Here is an 8,652-nt window from a genome sequence, read left to right as displayed (position 1 = left end):
CGCCTTCCCATGCTTTTAACCCCCCCCCCCCACGGTCACGGAGATTGTTCAAAGTTACATTCATTAACAAAAATGTACACTTACATCGTGTGGACACAAAACTATTTTTAAAATATAACTTTGTTACAGAATGCACTGAAGGGATGCGCTGTTTCTGTGGCGTCTGAACGGTTCTGACACCACAGAAACCGCGCATCCCTTCCGTTTTTATGCCGCACACGGGGAGGCGCGCGCAGAGCAGACGTGATCCGCACGGTAATTACCGTTTGTGATCGAGCCGCATGAGCTGGAGTCTCTGCGAGAGAAACAGTTAAGATTTTGCAGTCAAACACGGAACTGAGGGCCAAACTCAAATCTATCTTACCGCTGTGGGTTTCGGCAGCAAACAACAGTTTAGCATGCCAGGTGAGCAAAGTTTATCACTTCAGCGGATTTAATACCTGTAGAGATCAGTTACCTGGACTCTCGAGGAAAACTGAGCGAACAGAGATGTTCTTTGTTTTTTCGTTTTATATTGTAATATAAAGTCAGTCATGTAAGTACATTTACGGGTTTTCTGTTGTCTGGGTTCATCTACAGGGCTCTGTCGTGTCCGTAGCGCATCAGTTGGGCTCAGAGAGAAAGAGTAAACATCCCTGACTAAAAAAAAAAAAAACCATCCCTGACTGAAAATCTGTATCGTTCAGGAATGTGGTCCGGTCTTATAGAAAGAGTTGAAAATGTCCTGGAAAAAGACATAAGATGTCCTGCGAAACTGGGGTTACATGTATGGCGTGTACGTTACTGTCATTTGGGTCCAAAATCTTTTTAAACGCACATAATATGGTGTACCGTTAGCCTGATAATGATTTATTTCAAATACAATCAGTACAACTGACGCAGCAATCTTCAGGCTATGTCTGCTAGATGTGGAAGTTACTGGGTTTCTTGATATAAATGGTCTCTGTACAGGAAATGAATATGTCAGAGTGTATGAATCTAAGTGCACTGGAGGCTTATCATATGCAGTGTACTCTGAGCAAACAAAACCACTGGCCTTACCATCTGAAAGTGAACAGAGGAGAGGGTCCGGGTAAAACAGATGCCCTCAAGGCAATCAATTCAACTCAATATGGATTAACCAGAAAGTAGAGTAGAATTCAGTGGAGCATTTTACTAGTACTTCTAGAAAGATGTAGAGACTGCAGATCTGAGTGAGACCTGTAGAAGCTTATTGGAGCAATGTCTGGATTTGTGACTTTTGTTTTTGGTTAAACGCTATCAGACGTTGTCTCTTTACCTTTGCTGCTGTGCCTTTCACGTGGTGATGTTAAATGCAAAGCCTTCCAAGAAATGCTTACTAGTTACAAAGGTTTAACTGATGTCTGCTGGACAATGGGGTGCTTTGTTTTGTAATGTTGTTGTGATTGATTTCAAGAGTATAGTATAGAGTATGTAGGAAGCAGGTTCCCCCTTGGTCATTGAAGACATGTAAATATCAGATAATTCAAAAATTTGTTTTGCCTAAAAAAAAAAAAATGGAATAGTGAATTTAAATGTTTGTGGTCATGATCAGCTCTTAAATATAGAAAGTGAATCCTCTATGTGCGCGAATATTTTATTTATGTAATTATTTATTTTTGGAGACTTTTGTACATTTGTTGAGATCCACTCCAGGCCAGCAATCTTTAAGACTTGTTAAAAAAAAAACGTAGGCATGAATGACTGTAAAAGTCATGGTCATAAAGGGTGGGAACCCTTAAAAAAGACGTGACTGAAGAAGAAACCTCACATAGAGAAGTGTCGTCTCTAATCTTCTGTAAATTGCTGCAAATAAGTGTAAAAATTCAATATTACATCTAAGTATAAATGGAAGTAAATATTAGTCTTTTCAGTAGTTTCCAAGTTGTCATTGTTACAGGTATTATTAAATTGTTAAAAAGGACTGTATAAAGGTTTTGCTATCATGTCAGAGCTGCTGTTTAGCTCTGTTTTCATTTTGGTAAGTTTAAAGTAGAAGAAGCATTTTTATGTTCTGTCTTCAGCGTTTCACAGTCAACTTTACACAACTGGTTGGTATGAAAGTAGAGATTAAATTAGTCATTGCTTGTTAATTTATGCAGAAACAGGTAATGTCGTAAACTAAACATGTTGGATGTTTATGTACTTTTGACGATGACTGATGTTTAATAGGTCACACATCTGATCTTAGCTTAACAGTCATTGTGGTACAGAGTCTGGCTTGGCTGCCATAGTCAGCACTGTACAGATGAACTCTTCCACTCAAAAAAGTTCATGGTCGATGAAAGGGTTTAGGCAACAGGAAGTGATTCTGAAAGTTTGCTATGATAAAAATCTTTGATCTTTGGTTTCGTGAACAGTCAGCTACTAGAACAGAACATTAATGTTGTCAAACGCTTACCAATATTTATCTGGGAACTTAACTTCTGAGAAATGCCCATTATGAGCCTTAAAATGTTCATCTGTCTTTATCTCTTTTCACCTTTTATGTAGCACAATTGAGTTTAGATACATTTTTCTACAATGCAATGTTTTTAGTATGATTAATTTGTGGGATTTTGTTGCCTGTGTTTTTGTTAGTATTTGAAATTGTATTTAAAGAGAGAGTTCACCCTAAAATGAAAAGTCATTAATTACTCACCCAAACCCATAAGACTTCCGTTCATCTTCGGAACACAAAACACACGTGGAACGTAACACAAGTTATATAGATATTTTTGATGAAATCCGAGAGCTTTCTGATCCTGCATAGACAGCAATGGAACCACCATTTTCAAGGCCCGGAAAGGTGAAAGTGAAAGTGACGTGACATGTGGCCAAGTATGGTCAGTACTAGGAATTAGTGCTCTGCATTTATCCCATCCTAAGTGCACATGAAGATGAATGAAGGTCTCAAGGGTTTGGAACAATGCGAGGGTGAGTAATTAATGACAGAACTTTTTTTTTTTTAAATAGATAGTGTTTTTTTTTTTAGGGTGACCTTTTAACGTTCTATTAAGGGTCTACAGATGAAAAATAGCCTTCTGGCTAATTCTGGTACATTACTATCATGTTTATTAATGTGCATTGCCCCTGTAAACAAATAAACTAAACTAAATGTACAGTACACATACTGTATGTAGCATATACACAATGCAAGTAGATTGGTACACCACCCAAAGGATTGTTGTGTTGTATTTTCTGCAGGAGTTGTTTGTTCTGGACATCTGTGCAGTGTTGAACAGAGAGTTTATTGAGTTCGCTGAGAGCAGTGTCAGACTCTGTCTGAAGGTGGAAAGCAAGTGAGAGGCAGACAGCACTTCTTACAGACAGACATGAGGTTCATTATAACCTCACGTCAAACATGCTGAAGCATTATGGTCAGACTATTGGTAATGTTTGCATGCATGAGTTAAAATGTATGTGTAAGCATTAGTGCACTTTTCCATTTGGACCTAACAGTGTCTTAGAATGTTGCCATTCAATTTCATTGATTATTAAATGATAATTTTTGTAGTTTGTCTCTTTGATCTAAAATAATATATTTTTTACTGTAAAAGGACTCAGTGCTCGCTAGCTGCCTACGTATTTCCTAGGGGTGGGAATCACCAGAGGCTCCACGATACGATATTATCACGATACTTGTGTCACGATACAATATTATTGCAATTTTAAATATATTGCGATATTCTGCGATATATTGCAATTTATTACCTTTTTCCAACTTCAAATGATGTCCCCAAAGGATTACTTTGGCAACATCTGTTTTAACTAAAAAGAAACATTTCTCTGTTTGTTTATCTCACTTCAGTTTTATTGCTGCAGTGCAAAATGGGATTGTCAAGCAGACAAACTGTCAAAAATGTTGTATGCACCTGGCAAACTCAATTATTTGTATTACAGTCTAATCTAGTCCACCTTAATTAACGTTAAATGTAAACAGGTATGCACTGCTGTGCTACTACAGGTATTTTGAACAGTGCAACTTGAACTTGTACAAAAAAGTTGTGCAGACCCTTCAGCAATTGGGGCATTTGAAAGTAAATTACTGTTAAATTTAAATTAAATAAAACATAGTCTTTCATCTGATTTAAACGCGGATGGGGCTTTCCAGATAACTTCCCGCCATTCCGCCATCTTTATTTTACTAACTTACTGCATGCTGAAGGTGACCCAGCTGACCTCACCAGAAAAAAATTCAACACCACAATCTAGTGGACTGTAAAGAAATTGATTTTATTATTCTACCAAATAGTATAATAAAAGATCGATACTTGGCGTCCGTGTATCGATACATTAATGCCACGGGAAATATCGAGACTATGCTGTATCGTTTTTTTCCCCCACCCCTAGTATTTCCTTGAAAACCGTTGTGCTACCCGAGCTTCTGGTATAGTATTGTCTAATAGCAATCTGCAGTAGTAAACTCTTTTTGTAATATTTTAAAAATCTGTTGATTACAACTAATTTTATGATTAAATAATATAGTATATTCTATAAATTATTAACAATATAAACTAGTGCTGTCAAACGATTAATCGCGATTAATCGCATCCCCAAATAAAAGTTTTTGTTTACTCAATATATGTGTGTATGCTGTGTATATTTATTATGTATATATGAAGACACACACATACAGTATATATTTTGAAAATATTTACATGTATACGTTTCATATAATTTATATTATATAAATATATTTAATATATAAACATTACATATTATTCTTAAATTAAATAATGTGTTTGTATTTATATATACATAATATATTATGTGAACAAAAACTTTTATTTTGGATGCGATTAATCGTTTCACAGCACTAATATAAACATAGCATTTTAATATATTACATATCTGGAACCTTTAAATACCTTTACCACTTAATTTTATCTCATTTTTCTATACCCTGCATTACACCAGAAGTTGCGGTGGCCAAGACTAAAAGCAGAAGTGATCATGCATAGTCAGAGAAGTCTGTCTGTCTGTCCGTCCATCCAACTTGGGATATTGTGAGACTGATGACAGCCAAGATTGCTTTCTTCTCTCTTATTTTAAAAGACACAAATAATCACTCTCCAAGACAATGGAGACCTGCTAGATTACTTATCTTTAATTTGAGAAGCACATGGACCCCCTCTGACCTTTGATGTGTTCTCCACCCTTCTCTCTCGCTAATGCTAGAGATCTATAAATGGTAGAGAGGTTAAACATTCAAGTGTGTGTGTGTGTCTAGGATGTTCTTCTCTGATGTCCCCTGAGTTTTTTCCACCCCTGCTCCGTGTGTAGCACACTCCCTTCGTCCTGTGGAGATTTTCTGGAGTTGACCATCCACGTATCCACTCAGGCGTTGTCTCTTCCACTGAATGGAATGCGGTGTTTTATAAGGGAGTGACTTCCTCAACTTACTTTGGGTTCTTTTCTTTTGGATATGCAAAAATGTCTGCAAATTTTATCTAAATTGTTACAAAATAAATAAGTAAATAAAAATGATAATAAATACTGAATGATTCAATTTTTGACTTAAAGGTTTACTATTAAGGGAATTCTACAGTTTTCTTTTCATAACGTGTTCTATGAGGTTATGGCTGTTTTCCTTGGTGTATTGACAGTGTGTCTAATTGTAATGTTTGCAAATATTTTTATTCAAAACCACGATTCTTTGATTTGAAAAAATATATATAATCATGATGACAAAACATTTAAATAAATTGATAAAAAAATAAAAAATCGCCCATCCCGACTTGAAGTTCAGTGCTGGACAGAACTACCTCTGCTATGAAGATGTTTTATACATTATCAGTTGATGACCACTGAATCCCTTCATCTCATCCCTTTAGCCAATTACACAAAATCAATCCATCCAGTAATGTAATCACCTAACCAATAACAGACAGAGTGGTGCCAAGCTGCTCTTTATAGGCTTTAGTGAGATATTTGATATGGCAGTTCATTATTGTGCTTTGGTTTTGAGTGCTGTGGTTTGCTGTGCTGTTTGACTGACAGGCTGATCCATCTGCAGCAATCCAACCTTACCACAAATATGACAAACACAGAGCGTTTAGAGTGGGAGAGAGAGAGATCGGTCAATTGAGGTGTAGTGACAGCATCACAGACAGCTGTTGTATTAAATCTTAAGCAAACAGTTCATGTAGTGTGATTATAGCTACCACAAAAGGTTACTGACTGTCACTCAGTAGGTCAAACCTGCTCCCCCTCAGTACAGTCTGTTGCTGTTCTGGCTTTGTGGGCAGTGCAGTCTGTGCCGTATGATCTATTTTAGATTTGGTCTATTTGAATTGCTTTACAGCTCTGTGTTAAAACAAGGTCTCACACTTGTGTGCTCAAAATGTGAGGAGGAGTTGTAGAGTTAGCAGCCATCTCTTGAAAAGGCGTTCAGCTTAGCAGGAGTCAAATTCTAAACACTTCAGTCAGAGTCATCAGATGATTGATAGGGTCTCCTGTGTGTGTGTGTGTGTGTTTGTTGCCCCTAGAATCTTTCTTCAAATTTAGCTAACCTCCTTGTGGACACATATTCAAAGATGAAATATATATCATATTTTGTACACACATTTTTGTACTATAAAACTATAAAATAATAATATAAAAAATATTAATTGTTATACAGTAGTATTTGTAATTTTACAAAAATGCATACTTTTAGGGTTTGTTTTAGATTAGGTTTAGTCTGTAGTAATTATACTTGGCATTATTTACAGTAGAAGTCTATGGTATGTCCCTGTCTTGATAGCTTAGCACACATATATACAGTACTACCATTCAAAAGTATGTGGTCGGTAAGATATTTTAAATGTTTTTAAAAGTCTCTTGCTCACCAAAGCTGAATTTAATTGATAAAAAAAAAAAGTAATGTAATATAGTGAAATATTTTTTTGACAATTTATAATAACTGCTTACTATTTGAATATATGCTAAAATGCCGTTTTTTTCTGTAATGGCAAAGCCAAATTTTCAGCAGCCATTACTACAGTCTTCAGGGTCACATGATCCTTTAGAAATCATTGTAATATGCTGATTTAGTGCTCACAAAATATTTATTATTATCAGTCCCAGTGTTAAAAATAGTTGTGCTGCTGCTTAATATTTAAAACTGTGGAAACCAAGATACTTTTTTTCAATATTCTTTGATGATTCTTTGAAATTAAAAGAACGGCATTTATTTGAAATAGATTTTTTTTTTTGCATCAATGTATGTCTTTACTCATATTACTTTTGATCAATTTGATGCATCCTTGCTGAATAAAAGTATTATTTATTTATTTTATTATTATAATAAAAACATTTTAATTAATGATTTATTTATTAATGATTTATTTATTTTATTATTATCATTAATTTTATTTATTTCTTTATTTTTTTAAGAAAAATCTTACTGATCCTAAACTTTTGAATGGTACGTGTTGTTTTGATGTCAGTGTGGAATTCATGTTTTGGTAAACCTTCTCTAGAAGAGAGTATGCAAAATGTGTTGCATGCTACTCTATTGTCTCTAATGAAATGGCCACATGTTAGTGCAGTTTTTTTCCTAGAAGCCTGAAAATCTCTGTAGCAGTTTACCACGTAAAAGGTCCATGGCATTTATGTAATACTATCCTCTTGTAAATCCACATCTGAGGTCATAATACACTCTGTAAGAGACTTTAATATGAAGCCGAATACTTCAAAGAGTTCATCAGGTTTTGAGATCATAGATCATACAAGGTCATGTCAGATCTTTGGCCTGTGAGAGATGAAGAGGTGATTTAATTTGCCACGTCTTACCATCTGATCCTCTCATATAAAGCACACTTGAGCTGATAGAAAAAAGCATATCTGTTGTCTTTGTTATGGTGTCTTTCTTGTAATCCCTCTCTTATTCTCTCATTTTGTTTTTCCTCCCTCCCTCTTTACCCTCATATACTGGACCACACCGGTCTGTTTAATTGATGCATATCCTCTGCCCATCCCCTCCCGCAAACCCCCCAAAACCCTCTTTTTCTCCCACAGGCACAAAGGCTTGCATATAAACAAACAGTACATGATAATGTCAAAAAATATTATGATTATAGTATATAGTGGAGGAGTGGTATCTGTGTGTCACATGCACTCTGAACATTCTTTCGCGGTGTGTGTTTGCTCGTAGCACTGATGTAATGTTTTGTCTAGCCTTGTCTTCTCATTTTTTCACTGTCTCTGCTTCACATGCGCTCTCAGTCTGTGGACTGTGTGGAAGTTCTCCCGCTCTTGTCTCTTTGTCCTAAAAGTGGATGTGACACTTGAAGCTCTTTCTGAAGATCATTTGCCGTTGAAAGGTATTTCAGGAGCTTATGTGAATCGTTGTATAGAGGGTGTGTCGCCGCGGTGGTGTTTTTATCGGTTGCGTTTTTCTTCAGCCCGCGTTGAACACCAATTGTTGCATGCTTTTGCGTTGTTTTGCATTTGTTATTATGCATATGTAATGTTGGGGTTGGCAGATTTGGGTGTATTTGTAACAGTGAGTATTTGTGGATGGGTTTTGATATGGGATTCTCTTTCCTGAATGGTGTGGATTATGAGGAGACATTGAAAAACCTATCCTGTTGTCCACAATGCATTTTTTCACATTTTTATTAAAGTAAGGAGTAGGGATGTAACGATCAACTGCGAGCCGGTTGAAAATCGATTTAAATATGTGAC

General features: G+C 35.9%; 1 protein-coding gene across 4 annotated transcripts in view; it reads left to right on the top strand.

Annotated features, from left to right (window-relative positions):
* Positions 1-269: 269 nt before the first annotated feature.
* The window catches only part of LOC107696709 (adenylate cyclase type 2-like), a 56,772-nt gene continuing 48,389 nt past the window's right edge, over positions 270-8,652 (top strand). For all 4 annotated transcript variants that reach the window (XM_016497182.1, XM_016497180.1, XM_016497179.1 and 1 more), the window contains exon 1: positions 270-405. The gene's annotated coding sequence lies outside the window, so the exon portion shown is untranslated. The remainder of the gene's footprint in view (positions 406-8,652) is intronic.

Source organism: Sinocyclocheilus anshuiensis, unplaced genomic scaffold, assembly GCF_001515605.1.
Source record: "Sinocyclocheilus anshuiensis isolate Anshui unplaced genomic scaffold, SAMN03320099.WGS_v1.1 scaffold354, whole genome shotgun sequence".
Lineage (NCBI taxonomy): Eukaryota > Metazoa > Chordata > Actinopteri > Cypriniformes > Cyprinidae > Sinocyclocheilus > Sinocyclocheilus anshuiensis.
Note: the sequence above shows the minus strand (reverse complement) of the source record. Positions and strands in the feature narration are given on the sequence as shown.